Source organism: Sphaeramia orbicularis, chromosome 5 (genome assembly GCF_902148855.1).
Source record: "Sphaeramia orbicularis chromosome 5, fSphaOr1.1, whole genome shotgun sequence".
NCBI lineage: Eukaryota > Metazoa > Chordata > Actinopteri > Kurtiformes > Apogonidae > Sphaeramia > Sphaeramia orbicularis.
Genome location: NC_043961.1, coordinates 12923774 through 12940738, shown reverse-complemented (window position 1 = coordinate 12940738; position 16965 = coordinate 12923774).

Here is a 16965-nt window from a genome sequence, read left to right as displayed (position 1 = left end):
AGGAGCGTCAGTTCAGGGACCGCATATGATCTGACCCCATATGATCTGAAGCGGATCAGACCAGTCACATAATAACAATAACCTACACAGTAAAAACTCCAGTGTCAATATTTCAGAGTTAACCGAGGTAGAGTATTTTAAGCTCTATGGAGAGTAAACCAGCCCTAACAGTAGAGTTAAAAGTCACAGATGCAGTGTAAAATTCAACTCGACAGAGGGATGATTAGAACCAGGCTGCCGCATTGCATTGTGGGTACTGGACGTTTTACTCATTGTGTTCTATTTTATGTGCAGGGGTTCGGGGGGGGGGGGGGTTGTGTTAATGTTTATTTAGGTCAATGTGTCTGTTTTACAACGTTTATTGGCCTTTTTGTGTTTATTTTTTATTAATGTGACGCCATTAGTCAAACTTGTAGACCACAGGTGTCAAACATGCGGCCCGGGGGCCAAAACCGGCCCGCCAAAGGTTCCAATCTGGCCCGCAGGATGGATTTGCAAAGTGCAGAAGATATTAACAGTCAAGGGCGTTGAACTCGAAAATAACAGCATATAACCTAAAAATAATGACTCCACATTTTCTTTTTGGTTTAATATCACATCATGCCTCTAAATAATGGCAACACCAATTTTTTCTCTTTGATTTATTTCAAAGAACATTAAATTTTGATATCCTTTAATAATAAAATGTCAACAAGCTGAACAAATATGAAGAACTTTGGAATGTCTAAGGAAAAATAAGTGCAATTTTAGCAATATTCTGCCTGTTTTGTATCTTGGTAGATCTGATCTGTAATGCATATGTAGAAATCATAAGTTGAGGCATAATATTGATCAGATTTTTCTTATTATTATTCCATCTTATTTTTCTTCAGAAATTTCTATTTTTGCAGGTTATTCACATCTTTTTTTGTTCGGATAGTTTGTAAAATGTAAATGTTTTCATAATTTAATGTTATTTTTTGCATGTAAAAAATTTGGAGTTGTCATTATTTCGAGGCTAATATGCTGTTATTTTACTGGTCCGGCCCACTGGAGATCAAATTGGCTGAATGTGGCCCCCGAAAGAAAATGAGTTTGACACCCCTGCTGTAGACAGAACAACAACTTACCTGATTGTCAAGTTGCATCACAAGAGGGGAGAACTTTGCTCTTTTAAAGTAAAAGCATGGTCTAGGGCTCAGGTGTCAAACATGCGGCACGGGGGCCAAATCCAGCCCGCCGAGGGGTCCATTCCGGCCCTTGGGATGAATTTATGAAATGCAAAAACTACACTGAAGATATTAACAATGCTTTTAATTCAGGTTCCACATTAAGACCAATTCAGTCTCTAGTGGGCAGGATTCAGTCAAATACTATCATAATAACATGTAAATAATGACAACTCTAAACTTTTCCTTTTGTAAATGTAAATATTTTCATGTATTTACACTAAAACAAAGTATAATTTCACAAAAAATTTGAATAACCTGAACAAATATGAGAAACCTGAAATGTCTTAAAGAGAAGTAAGTACAATTTTAACAATATTCTACCTTTTAACTACATTTTTTGTGTATTTGTAGATCCACTGTGATCTATAAGTTATAATGTACATGTCTAAATGACAAACTGAGGCAGAATATTGTTAAAGTTACACTTATTTTTTCAGTTTGTTCATGTTATTCGCATCTTTTGAAAAGATAGTTTGCAGATGTAAACCCTTTCATATTGTAAATCAACTTTTTTTGCTCTGAAACAGAGAAAAGTTTGGAGTTGACATTATTTATATATAATTATGTTATTATTTTACTGGTTCGGCCCACTTCAGATCAAATTTAGCTGAATGTGGCCCCTGAACTAAAATGAGTTTGACACCCCTGGTCTAGGGTGATTGAAATCCATAGAGCAAACTTACTCTATTCATGACTAGGGCTGTGTATTGGCATGAATATGGCAATACGATACAAATCACAATACTAGGTTCACAATGCGATATGTCACGATATATCATGAAACTGTTAAAAAGGCAATTTTGTGTTTCTTTTTTTTTTTTTTTTTTTTTTAAAGATTATATCCTGGAAGGGTTGAATTACTCCAGAAATAGGTCCAAATACTAAACACATTTTTATTTCAGAACAGGAGGATCTATTGTTAGATCACTACATGTTTCTAATTCTCCTAGTTTCCAAAGGAACTACCATCTGCAAAAGTGTTTTTAGGATGTTTCAAATAACCATTATTTAATAAAACAGTGTTAAATAATAATACATAACGTAGAAACCATAAAGAAAAACAAAAATAAACCTCCGCCATATCTGCATTTGAATAAATACCTAAAAAATATCGATGCAGTACTTTTTCATATCGATGCAGTACTTTTTCATATCGATGCAGTATTGTGAAATGAAATATCGCGATATATTGCAGAACCGATGTTTTCGAACAGCCCTATTCATGAAACCCCTGCTGTTCTACATTGTTTTAATATTAGCATAAGGTGCAAACTGATGACGAAAATAACACTGCAGAGAAATAAATATTAACACATTATAGAGTCATTTTTAAAACTAAATTTGGAGTAAAAATAGCTCTATAAAGTGTAATCATATTACTCTTAACAGTGTGAAAACATCACAGGGTTAAATATTTTTAAATTTTTTTATTCATTTTGAATTGAGTAGAATTAACTCCGAAAATTTGACACTGGCCATAGAGTAAATTTTACTCTAATTTTGAGTGGGACCAAATGTTATCTGAAACAGAGTTAAATTGACACACTGTTTTTTACTGTGTACAAATAATAACAAATTCAAACTTTTCTATATATTTTAGTGGGAAAAAACTGAAAATAAAATACGACATAGTTTGCATCTACAAACTATCCTTTAAAAAAAAACACAAACGACCTGAAATTTCTTAAGAAAAATAAGGGCGGTTTTAACAGTTTTATAATATGATATTTCAGTTTATCATTTATACATGTACATTATAACTTACAGATCACAGTGGATTTACAAATACACACATTTAGTAACATTTGACTATTAATATTTTCTGCGTTTCACAATTTCCGTATGTTTGACACCCCAGTCAAACACCCCATAAATACTTGTTAACTTTGTCGGACACTGCATCAGAGGAATGTACCGTGTTGACCTCAATGAATTCATCACATCCGTTTTAGCTGTAAAATAAAATAAAGTCAAAATTCGTCCTGTTTTTCTGTCACATTCATTTACAAAACAGGCCTTTTTTTCTTTTTTTCTTTTCTTTTTTTTTTTTTTTCCCCTGAACAGTCACCAGCCGGTCTGTGTTCCCTTCACTGACACATCCCAGCGTAGGCCACCGTAAACCCAGTGCTCCTGTACATCACACCACTTTTTATATAGTTTTAACTTCGGACCGGTCGGCTGTAACGGGACGATGGTTCATTTGTCAACATGTTTTTTTGCAGTGACATGAAGTTAATAAAATGGAAATGAAATGATTGTATGTTTTTGTGTTTGTTTTTACTGTAACACTCATCATCTGCAACAACTCTGGTGTGTTTGTGCATGTGTAACACGGTAAATTTACTTCTGGAAGATGTATTTAGCGTAGAATCAAACAGCTCTGACATGTAATAGAGATACACAAAATGGACAAAAGTATGTGGACACGTTGAATTCAGGTGTTTCTTTTCTAACGGGTCTGGGATACAAAAGCAATAATGACTAATGACATAATATAGTTTTATATTTGGATAAATATCATTGTATTGGTCAGTTTGGTTTAAATTATCTTGGCTTCTAAAATGTCTCGGAGATGGTTTTGACTTAATTTCTCTCAACATTTTTTTTTGTCTTAAATCCATGACTATGATTTTAAATGTTCTACCTCTAAATTTCTGTAGTATTTTTCATGCTCTGACTGTAAATAATAATTTTCTACCATGACTAACCATCTACTTTTATTCACATCTCACTGAGAAAGAAAAATCTCCCATTAAACTTTAAGGAAATATTGATGTTTTTATCTCAAATCATCATGAACAGGACATCTTACAGCTGTAGACATGATGTGTCCCAATATTTATGTCCATACAGTTTATAAACATCAATATTTGATTAAAGTTTAATGGGAGATTTTTCTTTTTAAGTGAGATGTGATGAAAGTAGATAGTTGTGGTAGAAAATAAATTTTTACAGTCAGCATGAAAAATAATTTCGAAATTTAGAGGTAGAACTTTTAAAATCATAGTCATGGATTAAAAAAAGAAAAAAATCATTATGATAAATTAAGTAAAAATCATCTCTGAGACATTTTGGAAACAAAGATAATTTAAACCAAAATAACCAATGAAATGCAATGACTTTTTTTTTAATCCATGAATATGATTTTAAATGTTCTACGTCTAAATTTCTATAATATTTTTCCTGCTCTGACTGTAAATAATAATTTTCTACCACGACTAACCATCTACTTTTATTCACATCTCACTGAGAAAGAAAAATCTCCCATTAAACTTTAAGGAAATATTGATGTTTTTATCTCAAATCATCATGAACAGGACATCTTACAGCTGTAGACATGATGTGTCCCAATACTTTTGTCCATATAGTTTATAAACATAAATATTTCCTTAAAGTTTAATGGGAGATGTGACGAAAGTAGATGGTTAGTTGTGATAGAAAATACATTTTTACAGTCAGAGCATGAAAAATAACTGAGAAATTTAGAGGTAGAACATTTAAAATCCTAGTCATGGATCAAAAATAAAAGAAAAAAAAGTATATGAGAAATTAAGTAAAAATTATCTCTGAGACATTTTGGAAACAAAGATAGTTTCAATCAAACTAACCAATTAAATGCAATGACTTTTTTTTTTATCCATGGCTATGATTTTAAATGTTCTACCTCTAAATTTCTATAATATTTTTCATGCTCTGACTGTAAATAATAATTTTCTACCACGACTAACCATCTACTTTTATTCACATCTCACTAAGAAAGAAAAATCTCCCATTAAACTTTAAGGAAATATTGATGTTTTTATCTCAAATCATCATGAACAGGACATCTTACAGCTGTAGACATGATGTGTCCCAATACTTTTGTCCATATAGTTTAGAAACATAAATATTTCCTTAAAGATTAATGGGAGATTTTTCTTTTTAAGTGAGATGTGATGAAAGTAGATGGTTAGTTGTGGTAGAAAATTAATTTTTACAGTCAGAGCATGAAAAATAATTTAGAAATTTAGAGGTCGAACATTTAAAATCATAGTCATGGATTAAAAAAAAAAAAAAAAACATTATGAGAAATTAAGTAAAAAATAATCTGAGACATTTTGGAAACAAAGATGATTTAAATCAAACTAACCAATTAAATGCAATGACTTTTTTTTTTATCCATGGCTATGATTTTAAATGTTCTACGTCTAAATTTCTATAGTATTTTTCCTGCTCTGACTGTAAATAATAATTTTCTACCACAACTAACCATCTACTTTTATTCACATCTCACTGAGAAAGAAAAATCTCCCATTAAACTTTAAGGAAATATTGATGTTTTTATCTCAAATCATCATGAACAGGACATCTTACAGCTGTAGACATGATGTGTCCCAATACTTTTGTCCATATAGTTTATAAACATAAATATTTCCTTAAAGTTTAATGGGAGATGTGACGAAAGTAGATGGTTAGTTGTGATAGAAAATACATTTTTACAGTCAGAGCATGAAAAATAACTGAGAAATTTAGAGGTAGAACATTTAAAATCATAGTCATGGATAAAAAATAAAAGAAAAAAAAGTATATGAGAAATTAAGTAAAAATTATCTCTGAGACATTTTGGAAACAAAGATAGTTTCAATCAAACTAACCAATTAAATGCAATGACTTTTTTTTTATCCATGGCTATGATTTTAAATGTTCTACCTCTAAATTTCTATACTATTTTTCATGCTCTGACTGTAAATAATAATTTTCTACCACGACTAACCATCTACTTTTATTCACATCTCACTAAGAAAGAAAAATCTCCCATTAAACTTTAAGGAAATATTGATGTTTTTATCTCAAATCATCATGAACAGGACATCTTACAGCTGTAGACATGATGTGTCCCAATACTTTTGTCCATATAGTTTAGAAACATAAATATTTCCTTAAAGATTAATGGGAGATTTTTCTTTTTAAGTGAGATGTGATGAAAGTAGATGGTTAGTTGTGGTAGAAAATTAATTTTTACAGTCAGAGCATGAAAAATAATTTAGAAATTTAGAGGTCGAACATTTAAAATCATAGTCATGGATTAAAAAAAAAAAAAAACATTATGAGAAATTAAGTAAAAAATAATCTGAGACATTTTGGAAACAAAGATGATTTAAATCAAACTAACCAATTAAATGCAATGACTTTTTTTTATCCATGGCTATGATTTTAAATGTTCTACCTCTAAATTTCTATAGTATTTTTCCTGCTCTGACTGTAAATAATAATTTTCTACCACTACTAACCATCTACTTTTATTCACATCTCACTGAGAAAGAAAAATCTCCCATTAAACTTTAAGGAAATATTGATGTTTTTTATCTCAAATCATCATGAACAGGACATCTTACAGCTGTAGACATGATGTGTCCCAATACTTTTGTCCATATAGTTTAGAAACATAAATATTTCCTTAAAGATTAATGGGAGATGTGACGAAAGTAGATGGTTAGTTGTGATAGAAAATAAATTTTTACAGTCAGAGCATGAAAAATAACTGAGAAATTTAGAGGTGGAACATTTAAAATCCTAGTCATGGATCAAAAATAAAAGAAAAAAAAGTATATGAGAAATTAAGTAAAAATTATCTCTGAGACATTTTGGAAACAAAGATAGTTTCAATCAAACTAACCAATTAAATGCAATGACTTTTTTTTATCCATGGCTATGATTTTAAATGTTCTACCTCTAAATTTCTATAATATTTTTCCTGCTCTGACTGTAAATAATAATTTTCTACCACGACTAACCATCTACTTTTATTCACATCTCACTGAGAAAGAAAAATCTCCCATTAAACTTTAAGGAAATATTGATGTTTTTATCTCAAATCATCATGAACAGGACATCTTACAGCTGTAGACATGATGTGTCCCAATACTTTTGTCCATGTAGTTTATAAACATAAATATTTCCTTAAAGATTAATGGGAGATTTTTCTTTTTAAGTGAGATGTGACGAAAGTAGATGGTTAGTTGTGGTAGAAAATAAATTTTTACAGTCAGAGCATGAAAAATAATTTAGAAATTTAGAGGTCGAACATTTAAAATCATAGTCATGGATTTAAAAAAAAAAAAAAAAAAAACATTATGAGAAATTAAGTAAAAATAATCTGAGACATTTTGGAAACAAAGATGATTTAAATCAAACTAACCAATTAAATGCAATGACTTTTTTTTTTTTTAATCCATGTCTATGATTTTAAATGTTCTACCTGTAAGTTTCTAAATTATTTGACATTTTTTAGTAGTTCTAGAACATTTAAAATCACAGTCATGAATGAAAAAAAAAAAAAAAATCAATGTTGAGAGAAATTAAATAAAATCCATCTCTGAAGCAAAGATAATTTAAACCAAACTAAGTCATGCAAAGATATTTATCACAATATAAAACTATAGAATTGTTTAGTATCCCAGACCACAGTTAGAAAAGAAACACCTGAACTGAACGTGTCCACATACTTTTGTCCATATAGTGTATATTTATTCTGGATGTCAGCCCAACTGGATGTTTTCATGACTTCATTCTACTGTTCTGTCTTTGACCACTTGGTGGCAGTAAAACCCTTGAGGGACAGGCAGTGAGAATCCATGTGAAATAGGTCAGAGATGAAAGAAACCCTTCAGTAAAACCAACCTAAACAACACATTGCAGATGTCAGTGATGGTACTTTTCAATATTTAAGGAGTGTTTTAGATTCGTCCTGGATGTTTAGCATCATTTTACCGATAAATGTTTATATGTTCATATAGAGAGAGTTCCCACTGTCATGAAAACTCTGAAAAAAGCCACTTTTTTTTTTTTTTTCCAGGTTTGAAAGACCCAGAAAGTTGGGGAAAAAATAGCAAGCATGCAGCAAATATCATGGAATAGAACTGACAGGAATGTAAACTCCTCACCTTTTGGTAAAATCTTCCATTTTAAAACCAAAATAGGTCAAAAGAGAAAGGTCACAGGCTTTTCAGTTCCCCCGTTTTTTTCTGTTGTAAATATGTCGATCGAGTTTTATTAGTTACTACTGTGCTGCTAAACAATTTAAAACTGTATTCTGATTAATAAGAGGGTTGCTGTGGATTAATTTCTATTAATCAAAATTAAATATCATTCATTTTTCATCTATATTAACCCTTTCATGCATGAATTATGAGAACCTTAATCAAGATTTTTTCTTTCCTGAGTGTTTTTATTCCTCTTTAGGCATGAAAAAAAAACAAAACAATGTAATTGATTTTTTTTTTTTTTTTAAATCAATTTCATTTTCATGGAGTTACAAAAATATCCACTCAGCTACACCATGAATTTTATTCTTGAAGCAAAGAAACGTGTATTTAAAACCCAATAACATAAAGTGATATGAAAACGGTGAAATGAAACCATGTTTAATGCAGCTAATCTGATGTTTTCTCACATTTTAACATATTCTAATACTAGTTATTACTCACTTCATGGAGATAATATGCAAAAAATAAATATTAACAATTGATTTCCATTCAAGAACCAACCAAGAACAGTAAAGTTACAATAATGGTATGAATTGCAGTTTATGAGATGATGCATAAGTGTCCACTGTGTTGGCTGATATGGAACTAAAACAACAAAACCCATGAATATACAAGAGTAAAGCTGTAGAGTAACTGTCCACTATAGCGTCCACTATGCATGAAAGGGTTAATCATTTATTCCTTGTGCCAGTATCAACATTTCCTGAAACTTTCATGAAAGTATGTCCATAACTTTTTGAGTTATCTTGCTAACAGACAAACCCAGATGAAAACATAAAGATGAAACATACAGGGTGGGGAAGGAAAATTTACAATATTTTGAGGCAGGGATTGAAAAACAGTGTATGACCAATTAGTTTATTGAAAGTCATGAGAATTTAAATCTTCAAATCAGATTTTACTGCATTTCTAATGGTCTTGTTGTCTACCTCAAGCTCAGTTGCCATTTTTCTCATGGATTTGGTTGGATCCTTTAGGATTTTGGATTTGAGAGCTTTAATAAAAGCTTTGGTACGTTTTTTTGTTGCTTCCTCCACTTCCAGACTTTCTCGTAATAGTTTTGCTCATAGTCATTCTCTTCTTTCCATTATAAACAGTCTTTATGGACACTCCGACTATTTTTGAAATCTCCTTTGGTGTGACGAGTGCATTCAGCAAATCACACACTCTTTGACGTTTGCTTTCCTGATTACTCATATGGGCAAAAGTTTCTGAAAAGGTATGGATAATAGTGTTAGGTATGATTATGACATCAATATATGTTTGGTTTCAAAACAATTGACGTAGTGCCTGCTGAGAAAAAACAACTAAATGTTCATTGTAAATTTTGCTTCCCCACCCTGTAAAACCATACCAAATAATCAACAAAATGGAAAAAAAAAAGATTAAAAAATTGAACAAAAAACAAACAAAATATCGACAAATGAAAAAAAAAGAGCAAAATTATCTAAAAATTGAACAAAAACGAACAATATCAATCAACAAATTAAAACTAGAAAAGAACAAAGTTATCCAAAAATTGACCATAAAATGAACAAAATCATCAACAAAATGAAAAAATAAAAACAAAAAAAGAACTAAATTATCCAAAAAATTTAACGAAAAACTAACAAAGTAATCAACAAAATGAAAAAACAAAAAAAACAACAAAATTTTACAAAAATTTAACAAAAAAACATAAAATAATCAACAAAATGGAAAAAAAAAAGATTAAAAAATTGAACAAAAAACAAACAAAATATCGACAAATGAAAAAAAAGAGCAAAATTATCTAAAAATTGAACAAAAACGAACAATATAAATCAACAAATTAAAACTAGAAAAGAACAAAGTTATCCAAAAATTGACCATAAAATGAACAAAATCATCAACAAAATGAAAAAATAAAAACAAAAAAAGAACTAAATTATCCAAAAAATTTAACGAAAAACTAACAAAGTAATCAACAAAATGAAAAAACAAAAAAAAACAACAAAATTTTACAAAAATTTAACAAAAAAACATAAAATAATCAACAAAATGGAAAAAAAAGATTAAAAAATTGAACAAAAAACAAACAAAATATCGACAAATGAAAAAAAAGAGCAAAATTATCTAAAAATTGAACAAAAACGAACAATATAAATCAACAAATTAAAACTAGAAAAGAACAAAATTATCCAAAAATTGACCATAAAATGGACAAAATCATCAACAAAATGAAAAAATAAAAACAAAAAAAGAACTAAATTATTCAAAAATTTAACAAAAAACTAACAAAGTAATCAACAAAATGAAAAAACAAAAAAAACAACAAAATTTTACAAAAATTTTACAAAAAAACATAAAATAATCAACAATACGACAAGTGCATTCAGCAAATCACACACTCTTTGACGTTTGCTTTCCTGATTACTCATATGGGCAAAAGTTTCTGAAAAGGTATGGATAATAGTGTTAGGTATGATTATGACATCAATATATGTTTGGTTTCAAAACAATTGACGTAGTGCCTGCTGAGAAAAAACAACTAAATGTTCATTGTAAATTTTGCTTCCCCACCCTGTAAAACCATACCAAATAATCAACAAAATGGAAAAAAAAAAGCTTAAAAAATTGAACAAAAAACAAACAAAATATCGACAAATGAAAAAAAAAGAGCAAAATTATCTAAAAATTGAACAAAAACGAACAATATAAATCAACAAATTAAAACTAGAAAAGAACAAAGTTATCCAAAAATTGACCATAAAATGAACAAAATCATCAACAAAATGAAAAAATAAAAACAAAAAAAGAACTAAATTATCCAAAAAATTTAACGAAAAACTAACAAAGTAATCAACAAAATGAAAAAACAAAAAAAACAACAAAATTTTACAAAAATTTAACAAAAAAACATAAAATAATCAACAAAATGGAAAAAAAAGATTAAAAAATTGAACAAAAAACAAACAAAATATCGACAAATGAAAAAAAAGAGCAAAATTATCTAAAAATTGAACAAAAACGAACAATATAAATCAACAAATTAAAACTAGAAAAGAACAAAATTATCCAAAAATTGACCATAAAATGGACAAAATCATCAACAAAATGAAAAAATAAAAACAAAAAAAGAACTAAATTATTCAAAAATTTAACAAAAAACTAACAAAGTAATCAACAAAATGAAAAAACAAAAAAAACAACAAAATTTTACAAAAATTTTACAAAAAAACATAAAATAATCAACAATACGACAAGTGCATTCAGCAAATCACACACTCTTTGACGTTCGCTTTCCTGATTACTCATATGGGCAAAAGTTTCTGAAAAGGTATGGATAATAGTGTTAGGTATGATTATGACATCAATATATGTTTGGTTTCAAAACAATTGATGTAGTGCCTGCTGAGAAAAAACAACTAAATGTTCATTGTAAATTTTGCTTCCCCACCCTGTAAAACCATACCAAATAATCAACAAAATGGAAAAAAAAAAAAAAGATAAAAAAATTGAACAAAAAACAAACAAAATATCGACAAATGAAAAAAAAGAACAAAATTATCTAAAAATTGAACAAAAACAAACAATACCCGGTATCCGGGTGCACCTTTTAGGCACACTTTGCACTTCGTGTTAAAAAACTTCATATTATTTTTCACAATTTAAATAAGGTTAGAATTCAAAAGTTGCTCATTTTTGCATGATCTTTCAAATTCTGGCCACCAACTAAAATGTGCACATTATAAACCTTGGTGGACGGGATATCGGAGGGTTAAGTATGATTATGACATCAATATATTTTTGGTTTCAAAACAATTGACGTAGTGCCTGCTGAGAAAAAACAACTAAATGTTCATTGTAAATTTTGCTTCCCCACCCTGTATCACGTGGGGGGGGGGGTGTCTATAAGCTTCATACTGCATGTGTTCTGTTCAGGTTCAGGACTGTGTGTAAACCGGATCAGACCACATAGTGAAACTTCTGGGTGTGATCTCCTGACGTGACCCTGGACTGAACACACAGGATGTGATGTGCATGTGTGCTCTGCTGAACCTCAACCTGTTCGATTACATGAAGCGCTTACTTTTGGCTCGTAAAGTGCCTGTGCGTCCGCTGGGGTCATGAGATGCGTTCAGGATTCCCGTCTGTAATTTGGGAAAGCAGCTGCACTCACAGTGAAACAGTTCAAAACCGTGGAGCAGCACTCTCACTCTCACCATCTCCACAAACTCAATTGTACGTGGTTAAACGTTTTAAGGTTCCAGCGGCTCGTAGTCTAATGATCTGAGGTGAACAGAAGGGCCGACCCCACCGGCAGCTCCAAACAAAAGCCTCTTGATCTGCTCTGTGTTAAACGCTGCTTTCCTTCCACTGACTTTACCTGCACTCGCCGCCAAAATGGAAAAAGCAACACTCGACATGTACTCCAGCTTCACAAACCTCTGCAGCCCTTCTAATGCACCACATGGGTTTGAACACATCCACACCGGATTATTAATGTCTGGGATGAATAATGTCTTTGGTTTTCTGAAACTACAGCCGGTTTTCATCGAAGAAATGAACAGAAGGGACGACAGGTTCCAACATTTTACCTACCAGGGTGTAAAATGAGCAAAGTGTGACTTAAAAGAAAGAAAATAGAACAAAACTAGAAGCACTCGGAGAGCGCAGACCTCCGCCAAGGCTGATCAGTGGCCCCCCCCCGTGGGCCCCCCCACGCCAAGGAGGTTATGTTTTTGCCAGGGTTTGTTTGTTTGTTTGTCTGTCTGTCTGTTTGTCTGTCCGTTAGTGTGCAACATAACTCAAAAAGTTATGGACAGATTTGGATGAAATTTTCAGGGTTTGTTGGAAATGGGCCCCCCCACCCCCGATCACCACCAAAATTTAATCATTTCTTCCTTATCCCATTTCCAACAAACCCTGAAAATTTCATCCAAATCTGTCCATAACTTTTTGAGTTATGTTGCACACTAACGGACAGACAAACAAACAAACCCTGGCAAAAACATAACCTCCTTGGCGGAGGTAACTAAACTAAACTTAAGCATTTTTTAAAAATGAAAACTAATTAAAACTACCAAACCTGCTCTAAAAACGAATTAAAACTAACTGAATTAGAGGAAAAAAAAGTCAAAACTAAATAAAACTAAACTATAATGAAAAATCCCAAACTATTAGAACCTTGGTCTGGACATGCTGATGTTAATTACTATGTAAGCATTTTGTCCGATAGCTGTTAGCTCCAGTAAGCTAATGTTTGTTTACTACAAGCTTTTAACTTCCTGGTGTTAAATTACTATAACTAATGTAACTAGAAGCACTCGGAGAGCGCAGACCTCCGCCAAGGCTGATCAGTGGCCCCCCCCGTGGGCCCCCCCACCCCCGATCACCACCAAAATTTAATCATTTCTTCCTTATCCCATTTCCAACAAACCCTGAAAATTTCATCCAAATCTGTCCATAACTTTTTGAGTTATGTTGCACACTAACGGACAGACAGACAGACAGACAAACAAACAAACCCTGGCAAAAACATAACCTCCTTGGCAGAGGTAATCAACAACAGTTTTGGAAATATCATGGGATTCAAACTCATCACTAATTTTTTATTTATTTATTTATTTATTTTACAAAAAATAGGTAACAATGTATCCAAACTAGGTTAATACTATGACTTATTTTGAGAATATTTGACTAAAAACATATATTATTTTGAGAATTGAGTTGGATTTTAGACTTAAATTATTGCATTTTTTTCACATTATGATTATTATTACCATTATTATTATTTTGAGATTATTTGACAAAAAACATATATTGTTTTGAGAATTAAGTTGGATTTTAGACTTTAATTATTACTTTTTTTTTTACATTACATTATTTATTATTATCATTATTATTATTTATTTATTTATTTATTTATTTTTTCGATTATTTGACTAAAAACATATATTGTTTTGAGAATTAAGTTGGATTTTAAACTTAAATTATTGCATTTTTTTTTTTTTTTTTACATTACATTATTTCGTAGTAGTAGTAGTATTTTGAGATTATTTGACTAAAAACATATATTGTTTTGATAATTAAGTTGGATTTTAGACTTAAATTATTACTTTTTTTTTTTTTTTTTTTTACATTATTTATTAGTAGTAGTAGTAGTAGTAATAGTAGTAGTAGTAGAAGTAGTAGTAGTAGTATTTCTTATTTTGATTTTTTATTATTATTATTATTATTTTATTTATTTATTTATTTATTTATTTATTTATTTATTTATTTATTTTATATTCTATATTTTTATATTTTTATTTATATTATTTATTTATATCATTATTGTTTATTTTACTTTTTTTTTTTAATTCAACAAAGGAAAAACAATATATGATGCATTTTAGATATAGTGTCTTGAATAGTTTTTCTTAGTTTAACCAACCAACCCCCCCCCCCCCCCTTCTCACATATATACAAACTGCCACTAAACATGAACCAAAAAAGTAAAAAAAAAAAAAAAAAAAGGGTGTGGGGGGGGGGGGGGGGGCACACAGTAATGTAAATAATGTCATGGGTAAATGAACGAGGGACACTTTCATGTATTCTTTCTAGGTTCCAGGGTTTCTGATGCTACAGGGGGTGTTGAGCCTATCAAAGTACACAATGAAGGGGTCCCAGAACTGATGGAACTGTCTAATTGATCCTCTGGTGAAATACTTTATTTTTTCTAATTTTAGAAAGACATCGGTTAAAGTCTGTTTAAGTTCATGTATTTAAATTTTGTGAAATCTAGAGGGTTAGATACATACTTAATGACAAACTGGGAGAATTTGAAAACATTTGGAAAACAGTGATGTCATATATGGAAAGGCCGGACAGTCTGGGGATGGGGGGTGAGATGTTAAATTGTGTTGTTTTTTTCTTCTGTCCATCCCCTTTTCTCACTCTATCAATGCTGTTTTCTTTTCTTTTTATTTCTGAGTGTGCATTTGTTATGTTGATATCAAAAAATAAAGCATAATGAACCAATCAGGGGATCTCAAATCTGTACTATGATAAAGTTTCACTATAAAAGTATCTGGATAATAATAATAATAATAATAATGATAATAATAATAATAATAATAATAATAATAATAATAATAATAATAATGATGATGATGATGATGACGATGATAATAATAATAATAATAATAATAATAATAATAATAATAATAATAATAAATGTGAAATCTAGAGGATTAGATACACACTTAATGACAAACTGGGAGAATTTGAAAACATTTGGAAACACTAGTCCACAGCATAGCTCTACACCGATCTATCTCAGTGGGTCTGGGGATAGGTGGGCGTTAAATTGTGTTTGTTTGTTTGTTTTTTCTTCTTTCCATCCTCTTTTCTCACTTTATCAATGCTGTTTCTTTTCTTTCTATTCCTGAGTGTGTGTTTGTTATGTTGATATCAAAAATAAAGCATAATGAACCAATCAGGGGATCTCAAATCTGTACTATGATAAAGTTTTGCAATAAAAATATCTGGATAATAATAATAATAATAATAATAATAATAATAATAATAATAATAATAATAATAATAATAATAATAAATGTTATGAAATCTTAATGATCCTGTCTTGTAAAAGTCATCACAGTTTATTTTCTAGGCCTGAAATAGCCAGGAAGTTAAAAAAACATCAGCAAACTTACTGTAAATGTCATGGAAATTAACTGATAGGGAGTTAAACCCGTCACCTTTGGGCCAAATTTCCATTTTCAGTCTGTGATTAATAGTTTGTTTTATTTTCTGAAGCATTCCTCTGCTCCAGACTGTTTTCATCTAAGTAATGAACAGAAGGGGCGGCAGGTTCTAACATATTACCTGCATTGTTGTAAAATGAGGTAAGTGAGGAGGTTTTACACTTCGACGACTTTAAAGGAAGACGGCGGCCAAAAGCTGTGTGTTGTTTGAGAGTACTATGGTAACGGTGGATTCACACCTTTCAACCTGTTGTTATGAAGAAAAAAAAGGTGTGAAACTCAAACCGCAGACTAATGCTAGAAAGTAGGACACCAAAACAAAAATTAGAAAATGGTCCAACAGCAAAACAACCACAGCAGAACCGTTAGAAAAACAGAAAAGTCAGCATGTTTTTAAAATATAGTAAAGGTTACACTGCAAAAATTTAAATCTTACCAAGTGTATTTTTCTCATTTCTGGTCAAAATTTCTCATCACACCTAAAATAAGACATAATCACCTAAAGCAGGGGTGTCAAACTCATTTTAGTTCAGGAGCCACATTCAGCCCAATATGATCTCCAGTGGGCCGGACCAGTCAAATAACAACAGTGAAAAAAGTCAAATTACATTATGAAAATGTTTACATCTACAACATTTCCTTAAAAATCTGAATAACAAGAACAACCTGAAATGTCTCAAGAAAAACAAGTGCAATTTTAACAATATTCTGCCTCAGTTTATCAGTTCAGCATTTACACATGTGCATTACAACTACAAATACACAAAACAGTAAATAACAGGCAGAATACTGGTAAAACTGCATGTACTTCTTTTAAGCAGTGGCAATTTCTCATAGACTGCAAGGGAGGCCCGGCTTCCCCTAACATTACGAAAATGAAATGGTTAAATTTGTTCGGTTGTGTTGACATTTTATTGACTATAAATGTGTTAGAACACGTTCATCTCACAGAGGAGTTCTTTCAGAATCAGCTTTATCACAAATCAGCAGACTCGATGTTGTTCACTTCTCTTTCAT